The sequence below is a fragment of the Labeo rohita genome, chromosome 17 (genome assembly GCF_022985175.1).
Source record: "Labeo rohita strain BAU-BD-2019 chromosome 17, IGBB_LRoh.1.0, whole genome shotgun sequence".
In the NCBI taxonomy this organism is placed as follows: domain Eukaryota; kingdom Metazoa; phylum Chordata; class Actinopteri; order Cypriniformes; family Cyprinidae; genus Labeo; species Labeo rohita.
Genome location: NC_066885.1, coordinates 14,047,712 through 14,074,064, shown reverse-complemented (window position 1 = coordinate 14,074,064; position 26,353 = coordinate 14,047,712). Strand labels below are relative to the sequence as shown.

General features: G+C 34.7%; 1 protein-coding gene across 4 annotated transcripts in view; it reads right to left on the bottom strand.

Annotated features, from left to right (window-relative positions):
* Positions 1-26,353, bottom strand: part of slc8a1b (solute carrier family 8 member 1b) — a 131,128-nt gene that overhangs the window by 78,168 nt on the left and 26,607 nt on the right. The window lies entirely within an intron of this gene.

The window sequence follows — 26,353 nt, the reverse complement described above, 5'->3', positions numbered from 1 at the left end:
TATACCAGCGGCGTCTCTGTGGCACACTGCGGCTCTGACACGGCCACTGGAGTAGATCGCGGTCACTCTAGTCCAGGGGTGCCCAACCCTGTTCCTGGAGATAGACCTTCCTGCAGAGTTTAGTTCCAACCCTAATCAAACACACCTGTCTGTAATTATCAAGTGCTCCTTCAGATCCTAATTAGCTGGTTCAGGTGTGTTTGGTCAGGGTTGGAGCTGAACTCTGCAGGAAAGTCGATCTCCAGAACCAGGGTTGAGCACCCCTGCTCTAGTCAATGCTTGTGTTTATACCCTCCGCACCGCGGCTCGTTGAAGCATCTCAAAAGCTGCTCTCCGCACCCCCGCCTTGTCACCACTCACCCCCCAACCATTTGAATTTTTGTAGCCAGGATTTATTTTAATGATATTCTAATGGACCACGTTGTGACATCATAACATCTGGAAAACAAACGTTGTAGTCCAAAGGAGCCGTTTGTTGTAGTCCTTGAAAAGGTATTTTTTTAAAAACGAAATATCCCCCTTTGGAGTGGACTTGTAAGATTGTAGATTTGTAACTTTGTATATCTTTTTTATTCCCAAACATACACACCACACATTGACTAAAATTCAAAAAGTGAAAAAGCATAATATGGCCCCTTTAATGACAGAATTTATTTTTGGGTGAACTATCCCTTTAAACCTGTTTTAGAATTCATGGAAATTGCAGGAAGCTTCACAGCACACAATTCTATTAGCAAAACATACAGCGAGTCACATTTAATACTATCACATCCATGTTTAAGCACAGCTCAGCCGAAGCACTTGTTCACGGATGCGCAGCTGACACCTGGCTTATTCTGTGTGACAGAATATGATTGATTATATTCATTGACATTAGCCGTGGGCAGCTGAAGATCTGATGAACGTCTCTTCCAACACTAACGACTGAAGGTCAATGATACAATTAGAAGTGACGTGAACACCAGTTAGGACAAACAACAGTTAGCGCCTCAACCGATGCTCTTCTAGAAGAAGAAAAGAGCCGGGCTGCCTTGTTGGGTTTTGCTTCCTCAATCAGGATCTGTCTTACGCATTGCTAGTCAGCTTTTATGATTCGTCTTTTATGGTTATGATGGTTTCATGTTCTTATCAGTTTATGTTGCCGTGTTACACCTAATAGATTTAAGACGATTTCAATGCAGTCACATGTGTTTGTTTTTCCATCATGGTGGGAACTTACTATTGACTTTTATTGTTTTTAAACTGAGATACTGTACATACAGTTCTACAGCATCCTACCTTAGAAACCTGTATTTTCAAGACATTATTAAGTACATATGGGCCAGCAATGAAATTTATTCTGCTCTCGTACATACAGTACTGTACATACAATCAACGTCAACTGTCTACTCGATTTAAATGAAACAGACTTGAACCCCTACAGTATCTCTCTCTCTTTCATGGTCAGTGTTTCTGTGAACTAGCGTATGTGTGTGTGTGCGTGTGTGGATTTGAAATCCTGAGGGGCTGGGTTGTCTGCCCAGATAACCGAGACTACCCTTCAACCTGTTTCATTATTTAAGACATGCTCTCCCCTGTATCCCTCTCTGCCTCAAAAAAAAAAGGAAAAGCGCAATGGGCAGAATAAGGTGTGAATGAATGAAAGTGTGAAAAATATAACACAGATATTAGAAATAAAAAAGTGTGAGAGTGAGAAAGAGAGAGAGAGAGTGCCTGGGATATCTATCTGCTTGCAGTCATTCATTTCCAGAGTGGAAGAGGAATAAACTGCCCTCCGGCTTCCCAGCATGCATCACCAATCCTAAAGTGTACAGCAAGCTGAACTCAGCCAATAGATTTTCTATTTTTTACAATCACAAAAACACTTAGACACAAAGAATTCTCAATAAAGAAATTCACACAGGTTACACATACCCACTTGTAACTCAATGTAGTCAAGCTAACTTTCAGGTCACAGCTTTGACAAAAATGATTTGCTAACATGGTGACACGTTTCCAGCAAAAGGCAAATTGTGTGTCCGGGCTCAGCGTGAATTAGCGTGTCACTAACAGCCAATCGGAAGACAGTTTATGTTTAAATGTTGCAACGCAGAAGTTGCCACCCAAAGTATTTTTCCCATTCATTTTCTCCATAGAGAAAACTCTTAGCATGAACCGAATCAATCAGCTCTGAGATCATGATTACATCACCAAAGTGAAAGTGTTTGGCCATTAAGCATTGTGAATGACACAATCCAAGAAAAATCGATAGTACATTTCAAAAAAAAGATTAATTATTTGTATAAAAGGCAATATATTAACAAATGTGATTATGTATGATCTGCAATGCTTCATAGGAGTTCATTGCTTTCGATGCGGTTCTTGTTTCTATGGTAACAGCAGCTTCACTGATTGTACGATTTAAAGAGTTTCCCATTTTAGGATTGTGGGTATTGTAGTTCTTCCATTCAAATAAGGTAAATGATTTTTTTTCAAGAGTATGGCTTTTGCTCAAGCATATATTGTCATTTAACAGTATTGAACATCAGTGTATGACTGTCTTGAAAGGTTAATATTGTTATTACTGTTAAAGAGTTTGGGGTTGGTAAGGTTTTTTAACTGTTTTTGAAAGAAGTATTTTATGCTCACCAAGGCTTATTAAATCAGAAATACTGTAAAACAGTAATATTGTGAAATATTACAATTTTTATAACGTACACTGCCGTTCAAAAGTTTGGGATAAGTAAGATTTTAAATGTTTTTTAAGTCTCTTATGCTCATCAAAGTTCCATTTTTTGAAATCAAAAATACAGAAAAAAAAGTTAAATTATGAAATATTATTCCAATTTAAAATAAGAGTTTTCTATTTTAATATACTTTAAAATATAATTTATTTCTGTGATGCAATTTTTTTCTGGAACCCGTGATACTTTTTCCAGGATTCTTTGATGAATACAAAGCTAAAAAGAACAGCATTTATTCAAAATAGTAATCTTTTCTAACAGTATAAGTTTTTACTGTCACTTTTTATCTATTTAACACATCCTTGCTGAATAAAAGTATTAATTTCAAAAATTTTCTATTTTTCTATTTTACAAAAGATTTCTATTTTAAACAAATATGTTTTTTAAAAAAACGTTTTAATCATCAAATAATCAGAAATGAGAATGAGAATGAAATCATTAGAATAATGATAGATAATGATCTGAAGGATCATGTGACACTAAAGGCTAGAGTAATAATGATGAAAATTCAGCTTTTAAAGTATATTAAAATAGAAAACCACTATTTTAAATTGCAATAATATTTCACAATATTACAGTTTTTTCTGTATTTTTAATCGAATAAACACAGCCTTGATGAGCAGAAAAGACTTTAAAAAAACATTAAAATCTTACTTATCCCAAACTTTTAAATACCAGTGTATATTTATATGTACAATTATTAAAATGTAATTTATTCCTGTGATGCAAACATTTCAGCATTATTACTCCAGTCTTCAGTGTCACATAATCCTTCAGAAATCCTAATATATGTTACTCATGTAACATCTCTTAAAGTTTGAACCCAGTTCTGCTGCTATGTTTATGGAAACCATGATACATATTTTTTTTTTTCAGGATTCCTTAATAAACAGAAAAAAAAAACCCCTCCAAAAATCTGAAATCTTTAATAAAATGTTCTAAATGTTTTTACTTTCAATTGTGGGCAATTTAATGATTCCTTGCCAAATAAAAAGTATTAATAATAACAATAATACCACATGACCACAAACTTCTGAAAGGCAGTAAGCAGGGACACTGTTTGACACATTAACAACAAAATTACATTTTTTGCTTGTGGTCGCCTCTCCACACAAACCACTTTGGTTTTCCATAGACTCTACTAAACAAAACAAATCCCACATTAGCAGATTTATTCCATAGCCTGCTCTTGATGGTCACGTTAGCGCTCAAACACGCCCATGCACCCCATGGAGTGCATCCTCTCTGCGCTTTCATAATTACCTTGTGTTCTATCACAGAATGTCTGGCATTTATCGCATTTCTGCGCACAGCATGATATCCTCTCTCGCTCTCTTTCGTCCTCTCTTTCTTTCTCACTCTAATATAAGAAACTTGGCTGCACCTGTCAGGGCTCTTATATAATACTACAGTACAACAACATCACTAGAGCAAAACAACTGAAAGTGTACAAACATCTGATCTGAGAGCAGAGAACATCATGGCAAGACATGAACAGATCCAACCCTGCTTTACACGTTACTGAATCAGGAGATGGTGCATCTAAGACAAAAACCAGGGGAACACGTGTGTGTTGCCAGGGGCCTGAGGAGACATCTATAAATACGTTTGTGAACCAGGCCAGATCGGAAATAGGGAAATGAAGCAGGACAACCTCCACTGAGCCAGGACTAGAAAAGAAAGAGTAAGACAAAGACAAGACTAACAAAAAGAGAGAGATATGAACTGCTTTATATAACACGTGACATATCTATTCAAGGAATAAAAACATCAAAAATGAGATGTCTTTCATATTCAGGTTTTTTTCTTAAAGACACCATGGGGCTACGGCCCCTTCAATTTTAGTCTTCTGAACCAGGTAAATGAGTAATACACTTAGGTATCATTTTGAAGAATTGCTACTTTATTACAGTGAGATTAAAACAATATTTTTCCAAGGCAAAAATATACCTTTTACACCTTGACCATTTTACTGAGCTTTCCTCATAGAGTACATTAGATAAAGTAGTATTTAGTAGATACAGAAAAAAAAGAACAACGTATGAAAGTAAAATCTACAATTGAGTTCGTGAATTCCGGAAGTTTCATAGATTAAGCTGTTTATTTGTCCTTCTGAATTGAACGATCATACAAATCTACTACTAATGCTAATATGATAAAGACTTGGCTTATGAATATTAATTAGTTTACATGATTGGGAAGTCCACAGATGTTACCCAGCAGGGGACTTGTCCCCTCCACTTTTAATAACACATAAGTTCGTCCCCCACACTTTTTCGGGCATGTGTGTTCATATAGAGGTTTTCAAAAGACAGTATGAATAAATTCAGTTTTAAATTAAAAGATACAGGACAGTCTGTACATGACCTGATGTTGATTTACTCAACCCCTTGTCATCAATGAAGTTCATTTCTTTCTTTCTTTAGTCGTAAATAAATTATGTTTTTTGAGGAAAACATTTCAGGCTTTTTCTCCATATAGTGGACTTCAATGGTGCCTGCAAGTTTGAACTTCCAAAATGCAGTATAAATGCAGCTTCAAAGGCCTCTAAATGATCCCAACCAAGGACGAAGGCTCTTATCTAGCAAAATGCTCGGCTATTTTCTAAAAAAATTACAATTTATATACTTGTTAACCTCAAATGCTCATCTTGTCTAGCTTTTTGTGAACTCTGTGTATTCTGGTTCAAGACAGTTAGTGTGCAAATAATTTTTATAGAATACTGTGGGAAACTCACCACTCTGAGCCAAGATGAAATTAGAGAATTATGAGATTTTTCTTATCAGAATTGTAAGATATAATCTCAGAATTGTGAGAGTAAAGGGAGAATTTTGAAGTATAAACTCAAATTTTCCCTTTTTTATTCTGTTATTCCATGGCTTCCATAGACTGCTACTTGAAACTGTCCTTTTAAGCCACCAGATAGGCTCCGCCCACAAAAACATCACCACTGTTTGCAAACACTTAATTGGTCTATAAGCTAAATAAAAAGCTGAAACGTTTGGACTGATGAAACGTGAAGACATCAAACATATGACTGTGACGATATATGGTTTATTTTATAATAATAAGCTAATAACGATAAGACATATAAACATAATGGTGGAAATGGCCAAGATTCACTGGGGGGACTCAGACCCCCCATTTCCAGCCCTGGATATAATAGATAATAATAAGAAGGTCACAAAGTCTATAGGAGTTTTTCTCTACGGGAAAAAAACAGTAATCATATTGTGCTCATTTTATCAAATTTTCCTATCAGATTATTCAATCAAGATTCAATTATCTAGTCTATTCTATTCAGTTCTGTAGTTTTATAGTCTTACTTTATGTAAACAGTTTCTATGTGCCTTTCTCCTCTGGAAAAGTAAACTTAAAATCTTTCAAATCCAAAACACATGCACACACACACACACACACACACACACACACACACACACACACACACACACACACACACACACACACAAATCTACTTACATGTGTTTCCCATTTCAACACGTTGCCCTCAACCAAAGCTCTCAAATGTGACCCTGGACCACAAAACCAGTCATAAATTTATACATCATCTGAAAGCTAAATAAATAAGCTTTCCACAGTATGAATGCATTTGTTAGGATAGGACAATATTTGGCTGAGATACAACTATTTAAAAATCTGAAATCTGAGGGTGCAAAAAAATCTAAATATTAAGAAAATCACCTTTAAAATTGTCCAGATTAAGGTCTTAGAAATGCATATTACTAATCAATTTTTTTTTGTTTGTTTTGATATATTTACAGTAGGAACATGATCTTTACTTAATATCCTAATGGTTTTTGGCATAAAAGAAAAATGTATAATTTTGACCCATACAATGTATTGTTGGCTATTGCTATTTACGACTGGTTTTGTGGTCCAGGGTTACAAATCTCATTGCGAAGAAAACAAAGTCATACATGTTTGAACGGCTTAAGGGTGAGTAAATTACGTGTTTCATTTTTGGGTTACTTTAAAAATAACATTATAGAGAAGTCCATTAAATTTCCAGAGTTTTGAAGGAACAACCACTGAGCAATAAAATTTTCATCTGGGTAAACCAATAGGCACAACCTGTACCAAAACGCAAGCAAAAGCAAAACCTCTTATAAAAATGGCAGCAGAAACAACAGCTGGCATTTTAGTGGAGCTAAAAAGCTCTTAACGATTACAAAACAGAATGAGACACTATCAGGGCATGTGCTCCCAGAATTCACTAACAACTAACCCACACACACACAACAACACACACACACATACTCTCTCTCTCATTCACACCGCTACTGGACAGTCAGTACCAAGAGACACTAACAGGACGGCAGACAAACCACAGTGGCACCCTGACATGTTTCAACCCTGCGACTGACTGATTGCGTCTGTGTGTGTGTATGTGTGTGTTGACTGAAGGACAGGCTGATTGCTGTGTCTTCATGTTAACCTTTCAGACAACAGAATAAGTGGTGTTATAAGAGCCTTTCCTGCTTCTGTAACAAGCCACCCACATCAGTGTGAACTGACAGTACGTTATCAAGTTTTTCACTCTACTGCTGTTTGATTACCACGAATGTACTCAAAAATTGTAAACTCCAAAATATGACACGTCATGAGAGAACGACAGTTAAAAACAGACAGCGAGAGAATTTACTATTCAGAGAGCTGTGATACTTCTGTGTCATTGCCAGTCAAATCTGGGGCATATTTTTTGAATTTTAACCCAGTGTGTGTGCATGTGTGCGAGAGAGATAGAGATCCACACATTTTCAATGGGAGACGTGTAATGATGTTCTGTCAATAGACGGTGAATCTTTCTGTCTAATCCTTTTAGAAAACTCCACCAAAGCCAGATGAGCAGTGAATGGAGAGCAGAGAGAGAGAAAGAGACAGAGAAAAGGTGGATGAATAATGCAGTCGCACAGCACAGCCTCTTGAGCCCTCTACACATCAAATGAAGAGATCAACACTAACAGACTGAACACACACACACACACGTGCCCACACATTTAATTGAGGACATCCCATAGACTTTTGTTTTTAAAGGGGAAGTGTGTCATTTCTGTGCCACTACTGAACTGCAAAACAAAAAAAATAAACTGTTTCCAAACAGGTTTCCGAACTACCACGGCAGCGCCCATCACCTGGTAGCCTATAGATTAACTAACACGGTCATTATCAGGGGCGTCGCTAGAGCTAATCATTCTGGGCTCGAGCCCCGAAAGTCTTTACTCCGGCCCCGAATGTTTTTTTGTATGGCGCTATGATTTTCACGGAATTTGTCAAAGTTTGAATTAATTAATCAAAAGTTGGTCATTAAACTTAAATCAAGTCGCGATATGGACTAGTATCTGTAAATATTATGCCGCAAAAGACTATTTACTATTTTGCCAACCCCTCAAAATAAAAGTTTGGTTTAACTTTATTAATCATTCAGTATACTGTACGTGCCTACTACTACTACTACTACTAATAAAAATGTATACATTTTTTCACACAATATTTCTTCCATGTTTTACATTTTAATAGTAAATCCCCTTTATTTGCCAAAAATATAATATAATTTTCATTAAAAGATCAATTAAATCAATATTTTATACCTTTATCTGATACTCACCCACTACCACTAGCCCTTGATGTTTTGGCACCAGCCCCGGATGTTTTAAAATTCTAGAAACCCCTGGTCATATAAAAGTGTTTAAATTTCCAAATACATTTAATCACACATATTTCAGAATCTGAATATCAGATATTTCATAATATAGTGAGCATGTTTGTAAATATTATAATAAAAAAGGAAAAACAAAATAAAAGGCATACATGTGTCATACATGTGGCTGTGTTGTGTCACGTGACAAGCATGACGCATTGCAATGGAAACAATAAGGCAATACATTTTAAAACAAAGGTCACCTAAAAAAAAACCACCCTGCGGGTCAGCTAGAATGTTTTAAACTCACGTGTGAACTGGCTAACTTCTGAGGACTATTGTTTGCAAAACAGCTGTTTGTAAATGTATCATATCACTTTTTCCGTTTTAATTTTTTAGACTTTATGGTTAAAGTAAAAAAATAAAAAAGCATGCTAATTAAAATCATGAAAATTACATGATTCAACAGCAATTTATTAACAGTTTTACAAAAAAAAAGTTTTAAGGCCCTATGAAATACGCTTTAATTTTACTTTTTACCAAATTCTGTGTTTAGCATTAATTTTCTAATTTGCATTTTAATGGTTTCATTAAATTTGAATAATTAAAAGCATCTCTAATTAACCGATCCTATAAAAAATATATTTTATTTATTTATTTTTTATACAGAAATACTGTATTTACATTTTTCTGGTAAATAATTTTTCTGGTGAATATTCCTCAAAAAATAATGCTTTAATCATTTTATTAGTAGTAGTAGTACTATCACTGCATTAAGTAAAATATTTCTGTCACAGTTTCTTCAAGTTACACCGAACTTTTATTTTGATGGGTTGCTGTGACCTTTATAAGTTTCTGTTTGTATATGATATGATGATAGTTTTTCTCAAAAGAAACTGTAAAATGCTCATGAAGTGACAATTCTAAAAATTATTTTTATGTACTTATGTACTCATATTTTGAGGCGGCAGAGGCTCAAAACACAGTATTTTTGCAGTACAATATTCATAGACACTAGTCCAATTCGCGTTTTGATTGAAGTGTACCAACCTACTTTTGATTTATTCATCCAAAATTTGGCAAATTGCGTAACATTCCGTGTTATGCAGTAAATTACATTTTTATGACTGGATTCCGTGATTCCATCCGTATTCACAGAAATCATAGGGCCCCATATTTTATTAAAAAATATATAGAGATAAAAAACTAAACCAATTAAATGACAAAGGTAAAAGGTAAAATTAAAGTGACAACGAAAAATATAAAGATAATTTGAAACATCAATAGAAACTATAACAAAAATACTTAATACTACAAATGCATCAAATGATGTTAACAAACTCAAAAAGTAAAGTGCTATCAGATGTCCCGTTCAGCGAACGTACACAAAACACAGATGCACATTTCAAGTGTTTATGCTCATTCTGGGAGAATTCACATAAATATGAAGGAGTTATGCAAATTAGGTAACACTATAAACATAGGCCTACCCAAAAACTCCTGCAGGATGCACGGCACAATTCCACATTGTGCTAATCAGTTCTGAGTGCCGGTTTGTGGAGGATACAGCAGCAGTCCCGGCATCAGTCCACAGCTGCGATCCAGACTACTGAATTACAATGAGTTAACTAAAACACTCACAGTGTGCACTTAGCACATGGCTAACCTGCATTGCGGGTAATGAGTAAATAAGATGCAACCTTTTTTCACTGAAATACAGCATGGAAAAAAGATTAACGATTTTAGTTAGTTTGCCCCATGTGTATTTTTAGTGCATGCATGCACACAAACATAAAATAGCCCATTGTAAACCAGTACACAAAACAGTGTACATCTCTAAACACACAGAGAGATATTGAACTACCAAAGAAAAGATGATTCATCTGACCACAGTAAAACGCCACCGATAGGCAGACAGAACACTCTGACTTTTCACAAAATGGAATACATCAGATGAAAAGAGTTTGATTAATTTAAACGGTGTGTGTGATCAATTCCTCTCTCAGCACAGCGCTGATAACTGGGACGAGTGTTATTATCTCTGCCTCCCAGGAACTGGACCGAGCCGATCCATGAAGTCTTTTGTGTTGCGAAGAAACAGATCATCCCAGCACGTCTCCATCTGCTGGCTTTGAAACGATGCGTCCTGAAGAGGGGACGCACGCACAACACAACGACATAAACATGAGGGGAGGTATGAGAAAGCCGGACCTCTAAGAGGGCCAACTTCCTGTCAGTGGATTACAAACAAAACTGCCCTCATAACATGACTCAGCAGGATTAGGAGATTATCAGATGTCACCTCACACACACACACTAGCTCATCCCTATTTCTATCTGTCCATTATTTTTCAAGAGTGTTTCTTTACTTGAAGGGATAGTTTACCCAAAAATTAAAATTAGCCCATTATTTACTCACCCTCCAGGCATCTTAGGTGTATATGACTTCCTTCTTTCAGACGAATCCAGTCAGAGCTATATTAAAAATTATCCTGGCACTTCCAAGCTTTAGAATGGCACGGGTGGGTGTTTCTCTTCATCAGTTCAAAACAAGTCCAATAAAGTGCATCCATCCATAATATAAAGTGCCTCACACAGCTTCACGGGATAAATAAAGGCCTCCTGTAGCGAATCGGTGCATTTTTGTAAGAAAAATATCCATATTTAAAACATAATAATCGGTTTAATCTATCTTGCGCAAACTGGTTGTACACAGAAGCCCTTCTGGGCATACGATGTAGGACGTCGGCGTTGCACATGCGCCGGTGAGTCTCTCACAAACCAACGTTTGTTTACAGGAGCAAAGGAACCAAAATTTCCTTACTTTAGCAAAGGAAAACCAGTCTCCTCTTAGCCTATATCGAAATCCTCCACCATTTTTCTTTACAAATCCTTGTTTTGCACTTGTAATTTGTGACCGGAGCTGTGTTTACCCCTCTCCACGACGTGTTGACGTTCGTCACTTCTGAGCAGCGCATGCGCAAGCATACATCCTATATCATCCACCTGGAGCGACTTCCATGTACGACCAGTTGGTGCAAGCTAGATTTTAAATATGGATGTTTTTCTTACAAAAATGCATCAATTCACTACAGGAGGCCTTTTTATTACAGATGAATGTGCTTTATTGTAATTGTTTTGGACTGATGAAGAGAAACACCCGCCCATGCCATTCTAAAGCTTGGAAGTGCCAGGATTATTTTTTAATACAATTCCGACTGGATTCGTCTGAAAGAAGAAAGTCATATACACCTAGGATGCCTGGAGGGTAAGTAAAAAATGGGCTAATTTTCATTTTTGGATGAACTAACCCTTTAAGCAGGGTTGCCAGGTTTTCACAACAAAGCCCGTCCAATTGCCACTCAAAACTAGCCCAATTGCATCTCGAGGGGGGTAAAACACATGTTTTTTGGCAGGGTTCCTCTGGTACAATTCACATTCCATGGGCTAAATATCATGTTATTGGGGTCGTGTCAACCCGCGGCAACAGTGTTAAAGTATCCCAATTCCACGGGAAAACCGCAGACTTGGCAACACTGCCTTTAAGGAAACTACAGTAGGATCCTCTAGAACAAAACTTTAGGGAAAAAAGTCTTTAAGCTAAAGAAGACAAAAAATTATTACAGTTATAAAGTATAGATTATAATCGTGTTTAACTTTTTATTGTGTTACTATAATTGCCTTTTCATCATTTTTAAGAGGTTCAATTAACGTTTTTAAAGGTTAACTTTGTCAGAAAGCCACTGTTCTGGGCTTTGCCAGACTTTTTAACTATTAAAAATTATGCAGAAACGGTCAGGAAAATTACATTTCATACTTTGTCCTAAGACCCTGCACAATTAAAGGAATAGCGCACCCAAAAATGAAAATTCTGTCATTAATTCCTCACCTTCATGTTGTTCCAAACCCGTAAGACCTTAACATTTGTTCGAAACACATATTAAGATATTTTTGATGAAATCTGACAGCTTTCTGACCCTGCATAGACAGCAACGCAACTACCAAGTTCAAGGTCCAGAAAGGTAGTGAGGACATCGTTAAAATAATCCATGTGACATCAGTACTTCAACCGTAATTTTAGCTATGACTATGCTTTTGCACACAAAGAAAACATCCGTGTGGTGATGTTTATCTACACAGATAAGCGCCCGAATTAAAGGATCATCAACATGTTGCACTGTGCGAGTGTTTCTGAAACTAAAAGTTGAAATCCAACCAAAAAAGCTGTAATATTACATCTAAACAGTCTGCATTTCTCTCTGTTGCTCTTTCCCTTCTCTGTCTTTTTTCTTTTCCTCCTGCCTTTCTTCTTCCATAATGAGGATGGATCTCTTTTTGTGCTTGTTTCAACATCATGAATCTAAAGCTGAGCTCATTACTGAACCCAGGACATTTAATAACCTCCTTTTCAGAGAGCTAATAAGCATTAATGCTCCTTCCTTCGCTCCAGGCCAGAGTGTGAACTGACATTCAGCAAATCACTTGTGTCGGCCAGAGGAATCGCCCTCACTTTCAGCCCAACTCGGGGAACTTCACCTTAAAAAGGGCCGCATTCATCTGTGCCTGGATTTGTTCGGAAAGAAGCGGGACCTGCGGGCCACCGTAGATTAGTGCGGGAAGTTTTAATCCGTTGAAAAAGTCACAGGAGAAAGATCAGCAGCTTAAAAGTTCCACTGCAGAAGGCAAAAGGCCAACTTGAAAGAAGGATGATAGCTCAGACTTTGTGTGCTTAAGTGTGTGTGTGTGTCATAAGTCTAGTAAAGGTGTGTAAAATTGATCTAATCCAGGGGGATCGGTCTCCACCGGCAGCAGGATTTTCCTGCTCCACTAATCTTTGAAGAGAACCATGCCAATGTTTTCCCCCGCACCGGCTCATTTATACAGCACCCCTTTTTCTGCCTCCCTCTCAGCGCTATTTTCTCCCCCCTTGTTTCTCTTTCCTCATTTGTGACCTGAAGAATAGCAGCCACTCCATCACGTCTGTTGCTTAGTGATGACTTTTTGCAAGTTCGGCTCTCTCTCTTTCTTTATACATGTAGACAAATACACTAACTCACTGCTCCTGACTGAGCCGTTCTGCGCTGCTCTGGGTCACATCTCACACTTTTGTGGTATTTTATTATTTTGTTTTTCCCACTGAATTCAACTTATATTGGTCGCTAAAGGTTTCTTGCAGCATAATTTAGTTTTATGACTATTTTCCACCCACTTCCATTCTGTTTATTGTACTGCACCTTTAAGACTTCCAAACAATTTCTGTGATGATTAGCTCACTTCTTAGCATGTGAAAACAATATAGTTATTAACATACAACATCTGTCGTCTCATGTGACTCATACGGTTTGGTATTAAAGGGCTCAACCAAAAAGTTCACCAGAATTAAAACTGTCATTTACACACCTTTATGCCATTCCAAACCTGCATGTCTTTATGTGGAAAACAAGTTTTTGTCCATAAATGAAAGAAATTTCATTTTTGGGTGAATAATCTTTTTTTAGTTAGTTAGTTAGTTAGTTAGTTTGCCAAGCGTTTATTCTGTAATGAAGATGCACCAGGAAGTGTGACAAACTGAGCTATAATTACATTATTCAATGACTATCAAAATAAATAAGTAGTGCTGTGAAAAACAACTGACTACACTGTAAAAAATAAATTGTTGAGTCAACTTAAAATAATATGTTACCCAACTGCCTTAAAATTTTAAGTTCAGTCAACTCAAAAAAAGTTTATTCAATTTAAAATGTTAAGTTATACTAAGTGACAACTTAGATATTTGAGTTGATTCAACTTAAAATTAAGGCAGCTGGGTTACTTACCCATCTGTTAAGTTTAACAAATGCAAATATCTAAGTTGTTACTTAGCACAACTTAACATTTCAAGCCGACTAAACTTATTTGAGTTGACTGAACTTAAAAATTTAAGGCAGCAGGGTAACAAATTATTTTAAGATGACTCAACAAATTGTGTTTTTTGTTTTTTACAGTGTACTATTATTTACCCTAGTGAAAAATAAATGAAATAAATGTATTTTAAATACATTTTAGTGTATGCTAAGAATACTACAAATATATTTACATATTAATAAAAATACTCTGCAATTGTACTTTTAGTCTGCTAAACTGATATGTTTAACTGGAATATTTTAATTTGTACTTAATGCACTTTAATAGTGCGGAAGTAGTCCTGAAGTCCAACTAAAGATATACTTAAATATAAGTATATTTTATTATGCTAAAGTGGAACTATTGCTAGTATACTTTAGGTACACTTGAAATATTTTGCATTTAAAGACCGATATTATTTAAATATCATACAATCCTCATCAGTGACATTAAACATATTTTAGGCTTAATATGAAGAAATGTGCTTTGTGCACAAGTTGTACTCCAAATAAAGTTTAATTACAATTTTTGTATCAGTCTCGACCGATGTCAGTAAATATGTGTAACGTGTTGTTGTTGTTTGGGCTTTGGTTTATGTTCTTGTTTTAATGTCTTTTATTTTGTAGTTTGATTCTTGCTGTTTGTGTGTTGCTTCCCTTGCTCTCATGTATTCCTGCTATTGGTTCCCTTCAATGTGTCACGTTCTCATTGGTTGTTTTAGTCATTTGTCTGTTTGCTCATTGGTTTGTTCGTGTCATGTGACCCTGTCTGTTTGGTATATATAGGCCTCATATTGCCATTGTCTCTGGTTGTGTATTAATGTTGTAACTCTACTGTTGGTGAGTCTGTTCATGCCAAGTCAAGTCTGTTCATGTCTAATCTGTTCAAGTCGAGTCAAGTCAAGTCATTGTTTGGATCATTGTTTGTTTGGAATTCATGTTTGGATAGTTAATAAAGCTGCACTTGGGTTCATCAATTTCAACTCGCCTTTAGTGGATCATTACTCGTTACAATATGTTAATAGACTTGAACTATACTTAGTATAAAATAATGCATTTTAAATCCATCACCTTTTTACTAGAGTAACTTGTGCACAAAATTGGAATACCGCATAAAACATTTACATAAGCACCATTTCCATCTAAAGAGTCAAAGAGAACAAAATTGTCACTTCCTCATAAACTTGCACTAAATGTCACTAAGAAATGTAGGAGAAGCCACTGAATAAAATCATTTTTATATATAATAAATTACTTGCGCCTCAGAGTGAGCTGACAAAACTATATAAATGCAGTCATTAGCCTGCTGTTTTGGAACGTAGTATTTTGTTAAGACCATTTTGGGAGGCAATTATACAGAAATACTTTGCTCACCTCAAGCGAGCATAAAACCTTTATTTTAAGTTTATTTGTATATGAATACACACACATACATTTAGACATTTAAAAAATATATGTAATACATATTTATATTTTATATATAATATAAATCCTAATTAAATGTGAGTATATATCCATGTAAATATTCTTTAAATATATACATGTATGTGTGTGCATTTATATATGCATATACACTGCCCTCCAAAAGTTTGAAAACACCCCTGGCAAAGTGTGGTTTTGAACGATATCAGCATAAATGCTTATCATTTTTTGGTGCAAATACTTTAAGTAACTTGACATTATCAATGAAGACCAGCAATAATAATTTTCATTTTGATTACAGAATAATGGCAACATATACATGTCAAAGTCAGACATGCCCCTTTGCCAGCTGTGATGCCTGGTTACTGGTTTAAACTTGGCCCAGGTTTTTAAAAGATTTTTGGGTCAGCACACCTTAATAGCTTCAACAACTGATTGCCAATTAAGTTTAGAGTACAATGAATTTAGGCCCAGATTATGCAGAGTTGTAATAGCTGCTAATGGTGGATATTTTGATGTTTAAGTTTTTCTATGTATGAACTGTTTATGTAATAAAATATGTTTTCATAGTTTGTGTTGTCCCTTATCAGTTAAAAAGTATTCATGCCAATATTGTCCAAAACCCCACTTTTCCAGGGTGTTTCCAAACTTTTGGAGGGCAGTGTAAATGTACACAGTACACCCTATAGTGAAAAATATACAAAAAATGATTTAAAATACATTTATTTTATACCAAGTATACTACAAATACATGTACATATTATGTACGTAAAAATACCCTGTAATTGTACAATTGTAGTATACTAAACTGGTATATTTAAAGCTAAATTGGAACAACTAATTTTGTACTTAGTGCACTTTAATTGCGCGGAAGTAATGTTGAAGTGCGGCTAAAGATATACTTAAGTATATTTGATTGTGCTAAAGTGGAACTATTGCAAGTATACTTTAGGTACACCTTAAATTTTTTTTGCATTTAAAGACCAATATTATTTAAAGATCACACAATCCTCAACAGTGACATTAAAAGATATATTAGACTTAATATTAGGAAATGTGCATTGTGCACAAGTAGTACTCCAAATAAAGTTTATTTATTTATTTATTTTTTTGTATAATTTTTATATCAGCAAGTCTCGAACGATATGTCAGTAAATATGTTAATAGACTTGAACTATACTTAGTATAAAATAAATGCATTTTAAATTTATTACTTTTTTACTAGTCCACACATATATTATGTGAACACAAACTTTTGAATGCAAAAATTTCGGATGCGCAATTAATCGATTTAACAGCACTACTTTTTATGCAAATTATTTTTTTTTTCTACATTTGCCATTTCCATTGTTCATTTCTGATGTGATACTTTAAAATGCGCATAAAAAGGGTGATGGAAACAAAGCTATTGACATTCCTTTTCTATATTCAGAGCAACAATGACTAAGCCAAAAAAAAAAACAAAAAAAAAACAGTAGGCAATTTGCTCTATAATTTTTTACAGATTGTGCAGGCAAACAACCAACATGCTCAATTAAAATCACAAAGTATGCATGCAATACAAATTTACCTAACCTCCTCAGGAAAGAAAATTGGCCCCGTATGAACAGAGCTTTAGTGTATGTTTATGCAGTACATCAAATTCTGCAATTTCACCAGAGCAAGCACAAGCCTGTTTTCCATGATATGCACCTTTAACCATTTCCTTTTTAATCCAGACACATTTATTCTGAGTGACTGGATGAAGGAGTGATTTTTTCCCTCATGTTGAGGCCCAGACTTTTTCCACATCCTCTGCACTTATTTTAGCAAATATCTGCAGGATTCTGTAAAACGGTTGTTGTTAAAACATTGTAGGATGCATTAAATGCAGCTGAGAGTATTGCACTTGTATTGGTAACTGAAATAATGAACAAATTAGCCAAGATATTTCATAAACAAACAAAAAGGGAACCGGCATACGCATGAATGATGGACGTTCCAGTTCATGCAGAAATCTGCGTGGGCCTGGTTGTGTATAAACATAAAACATCTGAACAAGGCCCAGGTAGGAAAGAGAAAAAGAGAAAGTCTTATGGGTTCTACTCTATTACGTCCAACCGCTATGAATCAGTTCACTTCTAGCACAGGAAGTCGATCTGAAAAGGTGCAGTGGGTCTATCTGGGTGGCTACCGCTAGTATTCTCCTGTAATATTTCAGGTCAAAAAGAAAAACTCTTACGGGGAAAAAAAGCACGCACACACAGACACACACACGAGTATGTGTGTGTTCTCTGGTTACAGTAAATAGTAATAGCAGTGTTTTGGCAGAAGTAATCCCCACCTGTTAGCTCAGCGCCTGCCAGGGAAGCTGAAACACAACAAACATTCCACCGCCTTCTCCTCTTCTCATTTTCTCTTCCTTTCTCATTTCTCCAATCCCCTATTAGCTTCTCACCCGACTCTGTGAGAAAGGACTCACACCAGTGTGACCCATAACAAACACACACTCATGCTCCAACACACACTGACGGAGAAACACCAACCAGAACGACCATAAACATTCACCTGTTCACATACACACACCAAAAAACATTCACCTGTTAACATACACACAAAAAACATTCACCTGTTCACATACACACAAACAGAGAGAATTAACTGAAAAACAAATGAGAAAAACATGATAATGAAAAAGACAAAGTAGGGGAGTAAAAATGAAATGACCAGCAGAAATGACCACTTGTCATACAAGTATTTTCTTGGGGGAATATATTTTATATAAAAATATGTATACATTTTATAATATTTTTTATAATATAATGTGTATTATGTATATGATTTAACAATATATGTAATATATAATATTATATAATATATTTCTTTAACTAGTGCAACTTGTAAAAAACATATATATAATTTAAAAAAATAAAAATGTATTACAAATATTGATATCATTTTCTATATCATATACATATATACAGATATCTACATATATATAACATGCAATATACAAATATAATAAATGTAACATAACAGAAAAAATGTATGTTTTTATAAAAAAATAATAATACAAGAAACAAAAGGACATCAATATTTTGGTCGTGCATATAATAAAATATAAATATAATATATATAATATAATATAATATAATATAATATAATATAATATAATATAATATAATATAATATAATATATTAGATATCTATACATATATAATGCAACATAGCATAACAAAAAAAGTGTGTTATTTATAATAAAATACATACGTATGTTATTTTCCATATTATATTATATTATATTATATTATATTATATTATATTTTATTATTATATTATATTATATATCTAAATATACAAGAAACTAAGAGACATCAAGATTTTGGTGCTGCATGTTTAGGTATAATATAATATAATATAATATAATATAATATAATATAATATAATATAATATAATATAATATAATATTATATAATATTATATAAATATATAGATCTCTTCACACATATCTATACATATATAATATATATTATATTATATTATATTACATTTTATAATATATATCTAAACATACAAGAAACTAAAAGGCATCAAGATTTTGGTGCTGCATATTTAGGTATAATATAATACAATATAATATAATATATTTTCCATATTATATACATACATACAGATATCTACATATTACATGGAATATACACATAATATAACAACAAAAGAACTGTTATATATAATATGTATATTATTTTACATTATACACGTTATATTGTATTATCTCATATTATATTATATTAAATTATATTATATATCTAAATACACAAGAAAATAAAGGACATCAAGATTTTGACGGTGCATATTAAGGCATAATTAATATAATATAATATAATATAATATAATAGAACTTCTGTACATTCTGGACACACACACAATTGGTATAATCATGTTATTAAACTACAAAGCTTTTATATATTATACTGATATTTTACATGGTTGATTCATAATATACTTACATTATATAGTGTATCTGATCTCTAGATTAAGTAGAGGTGTTTGCTCAAATCCCTAACCCCTAAATATTAAGACTTAGAGATAGAAAGCAAGCAAGGAAGGAAGAAATCAAGGCAGAAAGCGCTGATAGAGCTGAAAGGCAACTGGAGCGAGGGTGACAGTGACAGTATGTCGGGGTGTTCATTAGTGAGGCTTGACTCAGCTCTCGGGGTGAGTGAGGGTTCAGGATATCTGACAGAAACACTCCCTTCCCACCTGCACAGGAAGCTCGTGCGCTAATTGAAACATCACTGTTAATAACCCTCTCATTACAGACGCACAGCCTCTGCCCAGAATCTAACATTCTTCATGCCACTGTCAGAGTGAGAAAAAGAGACAGAGGCAGAGAGACAGAAGCCAACAGACAAAACAATCTGAGGAGACCAATAAGAAACCTTGGTTAATATTGGTTTCATTATTAGCATTTAATGGAGTGCTATTATACACACTAACATATTACAAGCTTTACACATCATTAAGAACAGTAATCAGCTGCACTCATTATTTTTAAATATCATAATGGCTTTAAAATGAATGAATGACGCTTCCAGGTGAAGTGGGATTTTTTTTTCTTTGCTCCATTAGGTTATGGAAAATAATACAAATATTTTTCCTGCAACGTTTAATTGAATAATATCACTCTTAATTGTCAATTTTGACACAGATAATAACCTTCAGGAGCATTTAAAGAATAATAATAAGTGTGTGCATTACTGCACTGTGTTATAAACGCCATGTTGCAAATCTTGGAGTCCTGCTCACAAAGCAATGAGACGTTATTTACAAGTGTTTAGAAAATATTATCCCTGACAACTGCAGAAAGTCAGTGAGGTTAATTTGGCAATTCTTGCACCTCTAAAAGGATTAGTTCACTTCCATAAAACAATACCTGATCGTTTACTCACCCCCAAATTATCACAAAATTTTTATTCTGGAAGTAAACTAATGCTTTAAACATATTTCTCTTAATTTGTATTTTCTATGCTAAAATATTTTCTGTTACATTTTTGAAGATTTTTATCATTTAGAAAGTTACATTAACAGCAGTTCAGAGCTGAAAAGCTTTGGAATTTAAGTCACAATTTATTAAAGAAATAAAATAAAACAAAAAATATATAAATATAAATCTGTGACTCAAATTAAAACTAATAGAACAATATTTATTTATTTATTTGTTTGTTTATTTAAAATTCTAATATCCGATAATTATTATTAGTACAGATATATTTTACATCCCTAAAAATCAATTCCGGTCTGAAATATTGTGAATATAACAGTCAATAGTTTTTGGACAGTAAGATTTTTCATAAATAATAAATAATAAATAATAAAATAATATTTTTACTATTTAAAGTAACTGCTTTCCATTTTAATATATTTTGAAATGTAATTTATTCCTGTGATCAAAGTTAAATGAGGGAAATTACAGGAATTAATACTTTTATTTAGCAAGGCTGCTTTAAATTTATCGGCTGTTTTCAACAATAATAAAAAATGTTTTTTGAGCAGCAAATTAGAATATTAGAATGATTTCTAAAGGATCATTTGACTGGAGTAATGATGCTAAAAAAATTCAGCTTTGAAATCACAGGAATAAATCACATTGTAAAATATATTCAAATAGAAAGCAGTTATTTTAAATAGTAAAAATATTTCAAAATTTTACTGTTTTTGCTGTACTTTGGATCAAATAAATTCAGGCTTGGTGAGCAGAAGAGGCTTTTTTAAAAACATTAAAAATCTTACTGCCCAAAAACTCTTGACTGGAAGTGTTTTTTTTTCTGTGCGGCATTAAAAATTCTATGGTATATGCATCATAATCTAATTAAATTTGAAATCTAACCAAAATATGCTTTACTCATAATGGCGTGAAAAGGGCTCCTGCACATGATAAGGGGCTGTGTGTGTAACCTTCTGTTTTACTGCATGTGGCGTTTGAGCGTGTGTGTGCATGTGTGAATGTTCTAGCTATGCTTTTTCCTGCAGCTGTTATTGGCTCTAATGAGAAAGAGCAGATTAACACTTCAAACCTGACCCTGTGTCTCTCTCTTTCTCTTTCTCACTTTATCCATCTATAGAATTCTCTCTCTCTTTGTATCCATCGCTCTCTTCATCTCTCTCTTGCTTTTTCTTTACTTACTGCCAAAAAATTTGCACTTACCAAGCAACAAATGGCTTCGGCAGGTGAATAAAATTACTTGCCATTTAGCCAGGAAGTCTGTTTAAAATGAAGTCTGGTTAAAATGAAGTAATGCAAGAATGTCCTTCACAAATGTTGTGACATAAGTGATTTAGATATGCAATATGCAATTTGTGTATTCTCAGAATCTTTTATTTTTTGAAGTTTGTTTATGACAACATTGTTTTACATTTTCTGTTCCCAAAAAACACAATGTGCAGCCATAAAATAGAAAAACCGGAACTACTATGCAAAGAAAAAAAAAAAAAAAAAAAAAAAAAAAAAAAAAAATATATATATATATATATATAAACATATAATTAGCCTATATACTGTATTTTTATAACATATATTTATTAAAAAAAAAAAAAGAATAAAATTCATGCAAAATATAAATTCATGACCTGGTAGTTTCAAAACCTAGCAAGCTGTCGACCTAGACAGCACTCATTACACATCATAGTCTGATGCCTAATAAAGGCATACATAGCATTATATTTTTTTCATCAACTGATTTGTTCTCAACATTTCCCTCTCTCCCTTTTGTTTAGCCTTCATTTCCTTCATTTCCTTCCTTCTTTCATCTCATTCTGAGCCTGTCCAGTGGGACTGTCTTATGATTAAGTTGTCAGATACAGATGCAGATGTCATTTGTCACAGCATTTTATTACTTACACCTATAATGGTTTTGTATTTACACAAACATAATCCCGTAAAAATGGCTGTTTTATCTTATCTAAAGCTGATCTTAAGGACATCTTACCAACGGCTGCTTCAAAATGACATATACTACATGAACATACACACACAGTCACACAAATACACCTGGATGCCCATGCGCTCACTTGAAATAACAGATGTACAAGCATTAGCATGGCTCTCCTTGCCACCCACTGCCCTGGCATTTCATGAACACAAATGTCAAAATGCCAGTTAGAGCCGATAATGCAGCAGTACTCTGAATCTGTGTGCACTGTGACCGTGTGAGTGCTGTTTTTTTGTTGTCTGGCAAATATTTTTAAAGTGGAATCTGGTGGAAATGAATATAAACCTGTGCAAAATCCAGAATTTAATAACTGGCATCCTTTTAGTACTGAGTTGGAGTTTGAACTTAAAAGCCACATCACACAAAGCTGAATTAGAACTGGAATGACAGGATGAAGAATAAAGGAAATAAAGTGTTCTTCCACTCAGATCCAAAGTTAATTTATTAAATATATAAACTGAATGCACATTCATAAATGCAACTTCAAAACATTTATCTGTCCTACTAATCTATAAAAAAAAAAAAAAAAAATGTAACTGTAAAGGCTTTGTCAAGGCAATATTCAAAATTTGTCTGGTCAAGCTTTGCTTTTCTAGTTAAAAACGGTTTCAAATTATTTTTTATTTTACTTTCATTCTGTTGCTATTTAAATTTTAAAATCACAATTCTACATTCTGTTTGCTACCTCAATTCAAACTGTATTAAAATTCAGAAATTGAATTCGAAAGTAAGTCTAAAAACCTAAAAGACTCAAATATCACCCTGGACCACAACACCAGTCTTAAGTAGTATGGGTATATTTGCAGCAATAGCCAAAAATACATTGTATTGTATGGGTCAAATTTTTCTTTTATGCCAAAAAACACTAGGATATTAAGTAAAGGTCATATTCCATGAAGATATTTTGTAAATTTCCTACCGTAAATATATCAAAACAGTAATATGCATTGCTAAGAACTTTATTTGGACAACTTTCTCAATATTTCATTTTTTGGCACGCTCAGATTCCAGATTTTCAAATAGTATCTCAGCCAAATACTGTTCTAAGCTAACATCAATTAAAAATTTTATTTATTCAGCTTTCAGATGATGTATAAATCTGTTTAAAAAAATTGACCCTTATGACTGGTTTTGTGGTCCAGTGTCACAAATAGCGAATCTGCATTCGGAAAACCACGGAAAACGATTAACACATTCTACAGAGCTACTAAGGGGATGTGGTTAGCCCACTGGCTAGCAGCAGCTCGTTTCATTACAGTGCATAAAATCACTTACCATATAAACAGAGTAAGGAGAGATGACTGATTGGACAATGGCAAACAATTTGCAGATCCTGAGCACCACTGACAAACATCTATTCCAAAATGTGTGATAAGTACTGCCGCTCCATAGTATACACGTGTGATTGTGTGTTTGCAAATCTTGAAAGTGAAAGTAAAAAGTGAATGCGCATTCAAAAGCGATTTCAATGCCCTGCCTATTAATAGCCACTCACTGATGCCCACAATTCATATACAGTATAATTATAATTAATAATAATTGCGAGAGAAAGCACTGAAAGGGGTTCTGTAGTACACTTCATTTCCTTACTAAATATGGTATTTGGATTCGGGCACATCTCCACATAAAAACACTTATAAGCAAAATCTGTAATTTTTTTCAGAATTTTCTGTGCTCACTTCAGGGAAAATCTGCAGGACTACTCGCATCACAAGCCGAAAGAATAATCGATAGGCCAAATATTTCATGAACAAACAAGCAAGGATCAGGGGATTTGTAGAACTATGTGATTGACAGGTGTTCTAGCTCTGCTGAAATCTGCTTATCAGTTAATGCCAGCGCTCCTGACTCTCGGAATAATCCGATGGGAGTAAAGAAACTACAGACCTGCGAGGAGCTCAAACTTTAGTTCTGTGTTTTCTCTTACAAACTGCGACACTGAAATTAGGGTGGAGTTTGCCTCTGGCTCTGGGATGTAGATCATCTATTTTCTCATTCCCTTTTTCTTTTTTTTTCCTCTCTCTTTTCCAGAGCAATTCATTTTCTCTTGCATCTGGGTTGTGTTCAAGGGCATCACAGCACGATGGTGCTTCACAGCCTTGTCTCCCTCCATGAGACCTGGCCTGGACTTCCTAACATCCCAGCACACCACCAAAACACAACCATTAGACCCAGAAGCCATCACAATAAAAGACATACTGAACTGATATTTACCACATGAGTTTGAATCTAGATAATCTGCTGTGTGACAGTGAGACCACACTATCCTGCATGGAAAATTAAAAGTTGTGTGTCTGCAAGCACATCTGTGATGTTAAGAGTCTGGCACTAAAGAGAGAGTTTGGCAGTCCAATCTTCTTTCACTGACATCCAGAATGTTTCTTAGCGTGGTCAAACACTGTTTTGGAGCGAATAACGTTCACAGGGCTGTATTTAGTAAACAGAGCGTCCGAATGGTTCCAGAAGAGCTCAGAAAGTGCAATGAATCATGGTCCTGCACAGTGAGGTAACCCTGCATTCCAACCTTGTTCCACACTCATATTCCAGAATGCTGAGATAATGTTCTAATTATATGTTCTGGAAATTTTTAAGATCCCAAGGAAATCGAGACTTTAGAGTTCTTGAATGCTGCGAGCAGCCCCAATCCTGTCTATAGCCCTGTATCGTGCACAACACACCCCCCTTTCCCTTCATCATTTCATTACAGGAGTGTTATTAAAATCCACTTAACGGCACGCACAGCTTTGCTCTATGGAAAGTATGCAACAGGCCAACAGGCCCCTGAAAGTCTGACCCTCAACATCTGCTTTGAATCTGGTTAAAATACACACGGCCTGTTACAATCGGTCAGTGTGCTTGCCGAGTGCCTTGTATACCAGGGCAGATGGATGGTTTTCCATTTTTCCATATGTCTTATGCAGATGGGTTGATTATTCATTTTCAATAACCTTTGCTCAGGTGCAGGTGACATGTTTGCGGCTTTCTTATCATGCCAAGCAACAGCTTGCCAGCAAACAACAAAACACGCTCACACTATGATCCGTAGCCTAGAAAATTGGTGTCAGCATGGCAAATCCATGGGTCACATGGCAAGGAACCTGTGCAAACCCTATTAAAAAAAACTAGCTTAAACCAGCCCGGCTTACTGGTTTTGGCTGGTTTAAGTCAGTCTTCCAGACTGGGCAAGATAGTGTTTAGCCAGCTCAGCAGCGGGAAACTGCCTAAAACCACCCTAAACCAGCAACTCAGTCTGGTCCAAGATGTTTTTTTTTTTTTCAACAGGGAATATACTCAAACTCATTCATGCATCATCTCCAGAAACAAAAAACAAAAGCTGAAGAGCAAAAAGACGACTCATTAAACATTTACAAAGATTACACGAAGCAGTCAATAAATAAAAAAATAAATAAACTGGAAACAAAACAGCAAAACAGCTGCTATAGCACAATATCATAATCATCATCATTCACACAGACTCTCAGGAATCAAGCTTTGAGGCTGAAATATAAAGAGAGAGAACTGTGAAATGAAAGATACATAAGATGGAGAAGAGGAGAAGAAGATGAGAAGTAGATATGGGGAGTTTCTTTTTGATGACATCCTCCATCGGCTGTTCTTTGCACACAATGCTTCTGATATCACAGTGACATCACAATGATGTCACACAGCAAAATATTTAGCATCAAGCATGCCGC